Here is a 7,660-nt window from a genome sequence, read left to right on the forward strand (position 1 = left end):
AAACCCTTAATGTTAGTCTTTAATTTCCATTTTGCAGTTAATACAAATATAATTTTGATCAGAATGTGAATCACATTTTGAATAAGACCATTTGCAACCTTGACACTGGATCCAATTTTCTTCTGGTAGACTTTCAGAATAAGTTTCCTAGCTTATCAAAAAACACTTTTACATTTGCAGTGTTAAATGATGTTGCCCGACCACGGCTAGTTGCTTCAGGTTTCCTTATAGATAATTGAGGATTTCTTTTTAAAGAAATCCTCAATTATCTATAAGGAAACCTTATTTACATATTTCTTTTTAGGATTTCTTTTTAACTAGTCATCCAATTTTTACCAGCCATCTTATTTATTGTTCAAGAATCTGGTATTTTAATTTTGTATTGAAGAGCACACTCTTAGGCAAAAGAACATACATCTTTAGGAGTATAGCCGTAAAATATAGGCGCCATTTGCAATAAATAATTTTTTAAGGCGCTTTCTTGCTCTTGGGAAAAAAATAATCTAGTTTTTGAATAACCCATGGGTGGGCAAACAGTTTGTTTAGTTTTAAAATGTATCTTGTCAATGTCATTCTCTTGAAGTTCATTTCTTTAGCAGCTGCACTAACACTTGCATCACTAAGCTGCTGGCTTGTGAAAGCACCATTTTAAGTTTTTCTTTTATAATTACGCATCCTATAATATATATATATATATATATATCTTTTAAAATTATATATATATATATATATATATATATATATATATATATATATATATATATATATATATATATATATATATATATATACAGGGATGCTTTCCCAAAACTTATCAACCGGTTCGCAGTGATATTTTCTTACAAATTTTTTTATTTTTTTAATATTAATATTTCCATCAAAATATTATGGTTGTCAGAGTGGCAGACTAAGTCAAGAATATTTAATATTCTTTGCAACAATAATGTAATAGGATAAAAGAGAATAAAAAAATAATTCAACGAGGTGAAAATCACTTTTATTTTATTCATTTCAAGAGATACAAAATTTACATAAAAAGAAACTGAACATAACAAAAAATTGTGAAATTTCATATATTAGTAAATATTATTGTTATTAAGTAATTATATTATTTAAAATATTTCCAAATAGCTAATTGATTTTCAGTATATTCGTTCGGTTTAGATTTTTTAACCCTTGTATCATCTGCCGAGTTATAGTTCCTTAACCAAGTTTTTACATAGGGAACTGCGTTCCAATTTTCCAATGGACGACCAACTAAGTTTAATGTCATCAAATTTGATACTGTCTGCACTGTTAATCTGGCTCTTATATCAGTAATTATGATGTTCATCAATGAAAATCCTCGTTCTGCTTCAGCACTGCTAACGGCAACCGTATTAACCATATTTTTCGCATTTTGAATGTTTTCTGCAATTTTACTAATTTGTTGATGGCCATTGTTTATTACATTTGATCACGGAAATCATTCTTATCGATATCAAAATTAAAAAAGTTTGGAAATTTATCAAAATTATTTTTGGCCTCTATCCACGGAACTACAATATCTTCAATTTTTCATGTGCTCGGCTCTAGCAAATTGGCTAGTTCATAAATAATGCTATTATCAATATTTTTTTTGTTACCATTTGATCCGAGATGAGAACAATCCATCAATCTTAATTTCATATTTTTTATGATGCTGTCAATAAGGGAATCTCTGGGAGATTCCCTTATTGACAGCATCATAAAAAATTCCATAAATTCTGTTTTCGACGAAGATAATGTTTTTGAATGCTTCAGAGTTTATAACTTTATCCACTTTTTTTTTCGTAATGACCGCGACGATCTTTGAGCATTTGAAAAGCGTTAATTGTTCTTCTAATCAGTTGATCTCCCCTGGTAACATTTATATTTCTAGCTTGAAGGGCATTAGATAGTAGAGAGCACTCCTGTAGGATGTCAATCATTAGAGATAAATCTACTAGAAAACATTTTTGTAGTCGTTTTGCCATTCAAGATATTTTTTGGTTAGAAGAGAACAAGGTATACAAAGCAGGGTAGCTCCGCCATACAGCAAGTGCAGATCTTAGGCTGCACGCAGCCCATCTTGGTCCTAATACTCTTCCAATCTTAATTATATCCAAACTAAGCTCCTGGGAAATATCATTCAGTTCTTTTTGGTTTTTATTAGATTGATGAAAAATACAATATATTTTGCCCATGAAAACTTTAAAATGATTGATATTTTTTATGGAATCATCTAAAACAAGTTGAAGGCGGTGATTGAGACAGTGCCAAATAACATTTGGAAATGTTATTATTTGGCACTGTCTCACCCAAAGTTTGTTGGGTGAGTAATACACCCAACAAACTTTGAAAAATAGTATTCGCATCTTGTGCGTCAAGTCCACAATATTTACGAACATTATTGGGGATATTTCAGAAGATGCTACTGTAGAAGATTCTACTTTGATGAAAACTATAAGCGTTGATTTACTGGAAATGGTGGAAGCTTCATCAATAACAGTACAAATTTTTAAATTATTCTTAATAATTGATATAAACAATTCTTTTTTAGTTTCTTGTGCGATATGCTCTACTATCTTGCACTATGTCGAGAAAAATGGATAAATTTTTTGTTCATCTTATCGATGCATACTGTAAAAGTTTGTTTTTTAAGTATCTTGGCATGTTCAACAGCTAGTTTGTGTGCTTTTGATACAAAATGTTTACTAATTTTTTTTCTTAAAGATGCTTGTTGCACTATTTTGTCTTTCCATGATGTCGTAACGTTACACTTTTTCCATTCCTGAGATATTAGTTTTGATTCCATTTTTAAACAATACTCACATCCCAATTTCTGATTACTGACAAATAGCCCATCATATTTAATTTTAAACTCCTTCAAATGTTTTGCATTCCAACAGCATGGTAAATTATTATTGTCCTCATTTTGGTAACTAGGAATCTCTAGTATTTCTTCCTGTAAAGTTCTTGAAACTGCTTCTACCTCTGTTATAGTCGACCTGCTATCATTACTTACTGATGTTTCCTCTCTTATTTTTTTCGAGAAATATGTGGTTAACATATTTTGTCTCTTCATCTACAAAAAATAAAATAGGTATTTGAAAATTCATAAAAAGGTTAATATCAGACCAAAGTAATAACACTACAGTGTTGTTACTTTTATAACACTCTTTTAAGTTACATTTATAGTTTGTTACATTTATAATTTATTGTTTGATTAACAAATAATCAAGCTATTATAAATAAAAATAATTTGGTTAAGTAATTCCAAATTTTAATTAAAGTAGTAATGCATTTAGAAAAAATAAAATGGTTATTTAAACAGTGTTAAAAACCTCAGCAACTGTTACGAATACATATTTTTGACGCTACACGTGCATGTTAATGTTAGCATTTCTAAACTGTTACTAACGGTCCGGAAAAAACGCGCGTTAACTTTAAAATCAACCAATGATCAACCAAATCAATCCACTGGTAATTTACATATTAGGAGAAATCTAAATAAAAAGGGGAGGGGAGGACTAATTAACTGAAAGATTTCTATAAAGTAAAAAATTAGAATCGCAATGAAAACTAGATAAAATATTCAAATTGTTTATATAAAATTGCACCAAATGGTAAATAAATTTTATTTAGATAATTTTTTTTGCCAAAGTAAAAAAATTTTATTTTCGCTTATTTTAATAGCCGGTTCGCACGAACCATAGAATTTACATCTAACGGTTCGCACGAACCGGTAGGAAAGCATCCCTGTATATATATATATATATATATATATATATATATATATATATATATATATATATATATATATATATATATATATATATATATATATATATATATATATAATGATATATATATATAATGATATATATATATAATGATATATATATATATATATATATATATATATATATATATATATATATATATATATATATATATATATATATATATATATATATATATATATATATATATATATATATATATATATATATATATATATATAGTGATGGGCACAAACTTTTTTATTATAGTTTAACTAAACTACTACCTAAAACTAAAAAAAAGTAGTTAAACTTTTAATTACAAACTTTTTATAAAAAGTAGTTAACTTAAACTAATTAGAAATAGTTAACTAAAATTCAACTTTTTTGTGCACGAACCAATTTATTTCAAAAATTAAAAAAAGTTCAGTCACTAGTGATCAAACGCGAATTTATGTTTCCGCTAACCGTTTTATTGATACAGTATCGACAACTAGCCCTAAAATTTTTTTCATCAGGTTTATCACTTTTTAGTTTAACATTTTTGTAGCACATGTTCACAAGTAAGCTGTTCATGTTATCAATAACAATAACAGATTATTAGATTAACAGTTTGAATTTATGATATTAGCAGACCAAGCGGAAATGATGTTGAAAAGTCCAGTTCATGCACTAAATAAATAAATACATAAAAATAGTAATAACAGAATCCTTGGAGTCCTTGGTCAGGTGAGTGGTGCATAGAAATAGAACGATTTATTTGGCGATATATAAAAGATTTAGTTAATAAAAATTTAGTTAAACTTTTTCAACTAAACTAGGAAAAAAGTTAGTTAAACTAAAAGTTTAACTTAAATAAAAAAATTTAGTTTAATTATTGCATTTAACTAAAAAAAAGTAGTTTAACTAAAAGTTAACTAAAAAATTAGTTAACTATGCCCATCACTGTATATATATATATATACATATATATATAATATATATATATATATATATACATATATAATATATATATATATACACGTATGCGCGCGCGCGTGTGTGTGTGTGTGTGTTATATACCTGTATTTAAAGTTTTCTATTTAAATATTGTAATATTAAATAATATATATAAATTATTTATATATAGTATAAATAATCAAAATATAAAAGAAATATCATATTTTATATACGTTTTGATTATATATACTTTAAATTGGTTGTATGCTCTTTTTAGATATGCACACTATCATGATACTACTTTAATAAACATAGTAAACAAGATTAATTAAAAAATCTATTCAAGAACTTTTCAACTTAAAGATTTTATTGACCATGTAATATTGAAGTAAAAATATTTTAAAAATATTAAAAAATAAAATAATTTTAATCCATAATAACATATTTAAAAAAAAAAGTTCAAGATTTTACCTTGTAATTTTTATGAGTATTTTATAATGATTAATTTTAAAAAGTGAATGGACCTTAAAATGTTTACCAAACGAAATTTCATCTTCGCGTCTGATAAAGCCGTTTTATTAATCGTTGTCAAATCTGCTCAACTTACCCCAACTAGACAAGGCGACACATCAGTTAGGTTATAAAAAGAACTATAAGACTTGGGAAAAAAAAGATAATTGTAATCAATAACTAAATAAATGGGTAAAATATAAACACTTAAATGATTCCAGATAAGTTTTTTTTTTTAAGTATCTGAAAGAAAAATAGCAAAAATATTTTTTTTTCACTTTTTTGGTCCAAAACCGCCGTCCAACAACCATTTGATTCACATTTTATTACCATTCTAAATACCTATCTTTTATCTGTTAGATGTTTTGCCATGTTATGCGTAGTTTTTGAGATATTTTAGTTGCCCAACTTGTCCTTATGCTCAACTAGCCCCGCTCTAACCTATGCAACACTGCTTCAATTTTTTAAAATCATTAAAATTACAACTGGATACCCTTTCCACCAAACCCCACCTTTGGGCAAGTTTTGCGACATTGGATAGGAAGGAGGCATGAACTTCTAATTAAATGCTCATCCGCAATGGTCTGTAATAAGACCGTAAGAACTTCTTGGGGCACCTAACTTCTTGAATCCCCCAAAATTAAAAAAAGCTATAAAAACTAATTTTCTTTTCTTGAGTGTTAAATGTAAAAAATTATGCCACTTTTATTATTATTATTATTATTATTATTATTATTATTATTATTATTATTATTATATATATATATATATATATATATATATATATATTTAAACAATTTTAAAATGTATTTTACAAAATAGAGTGCTCAATGTTCTAAAAAGAACAGAGCAATTATAAAGAAGTAGAACACCACTTAACAAAAATTTTTTTCATTTAACACTGTGTTTCATCAATAAAGACTCATCAGAAATTAATGATCAAGTTAATAAAACTCCAATTTATACCAAAAATTAATTTACAGGAAGTCTCAAATGTCTTAACTACTGTAAATTTTCACAAAGTCTCAAATGTCATAACTACGAAGTCTCAAATGTTTTAACTACTATAAATTTTCACACATTTGTGGAATATGCTGACACTTTTATAAAAAAGAATTCTTTAGAATTAATTACTTTTGCTTTTTCAAAAAAATATTTTTTATAAAGATTTAATGTAATTATTATTTGAGCTCATTTATTTTTATAGTTTTTTAGGAGAAACTTATTTTCGTGCCTGCATTTAGAAATCAATTCCGATTTTTTTTTTAATAAACATTCTTGGTTTGCATGTGTAATAATTTTAAACTTTTCTTGTTGGCATAGTATGCATTTTTTGGAAATATTGTTATCTGCAGTTACTGTTTTAAGTTCAATTTAACCAATTAACCAATTCAGTTCAGTTCAATTCAATTCAATTTCAATTTTCAATTCAATAATTTCAATAATAATTTCAATAATAATTTCAATAATAAATTCAATAATTAATTTCAATTCAATAATTTCAATAATTCAATTCAATTCAATTTAACCAATTAACCAATTCAGTATAAAATCATCAATATTTTTATCTTTTAATTCCCATATATATTTTGACAGGATGGTGTCTTTTGAGTACTTATTATTTTTAAAGGATTGTTTATGATTGGCAAAACGTTTTTTCCATTCACCCTCTGTTATGCCAATATATTGTTTATCAGGTATATTCTTAGCGGAAACAAGACATTTATATACCACATTTTTGGATAAACAACTTCTACTCATTGGACAACTGTTTTTTTGTTTGCAATTACAATTTTCTGTAGATATTCATTTAAGATTTCTTTTTTGTTTAACAAAGCATTATTGTGACCTTTTAACGTTTAAAATTTTGCATCAATTAAATTACAAAAATATATATAACATTTTGGTAATAAAATGGTAAGTCAAAGTTAACAATTATTTATAAATTGAATCAACACACGTGTCCCTCTCCCTAATTTCTGTAGACAAATTTTTAGTTTTTCTCTAAAAATAAACTACTATTTAACATTTATCTATTTATCAGGTCTATGGAAAGATGTAAGTGCAGAGTTTGTAAAATTGCTAGCTTGAATAGTCTTTAGTGTAAATTATTATTCAAAAGATAAGTATAAACTAAGATTGGAAAAATTAGCCAACATTACAAACCTAATTGATCCCAAACTGGCTGAACAGATCAGCTATAAAACTATAAAATCAAAGAAAAGAACTGGCAATTTAGTCATATCCGTTACGTCTCTTAATGGTGGAAAACCTTTGATGGCATTGTCGGTGGAAAACAACGAAACAAAAGTTGAGGAATTTCTGACTGCAGAGAATGTCTCTATAATACCACAAGAAGCTAGACTGGCTGATCGTCAAGTTATTTCAGTTCTGAAGAACTTGAGACTTAAATGGGGATAGAAATGTAT

This window comes from Hydra vulgaris, chromosome 09 (genome assembly GCF_038396675.1).
Source record: "Hydra vulgaris chromosome 09, alternate assembly HydraT2T_AEP".
NCBI classification, from domain to species: Eukaryota; Metazoa; Cnidaria; class Hydrozoa; order Anthoathecata; family Hydridae; genus Hydra; species Hydra vulgaris.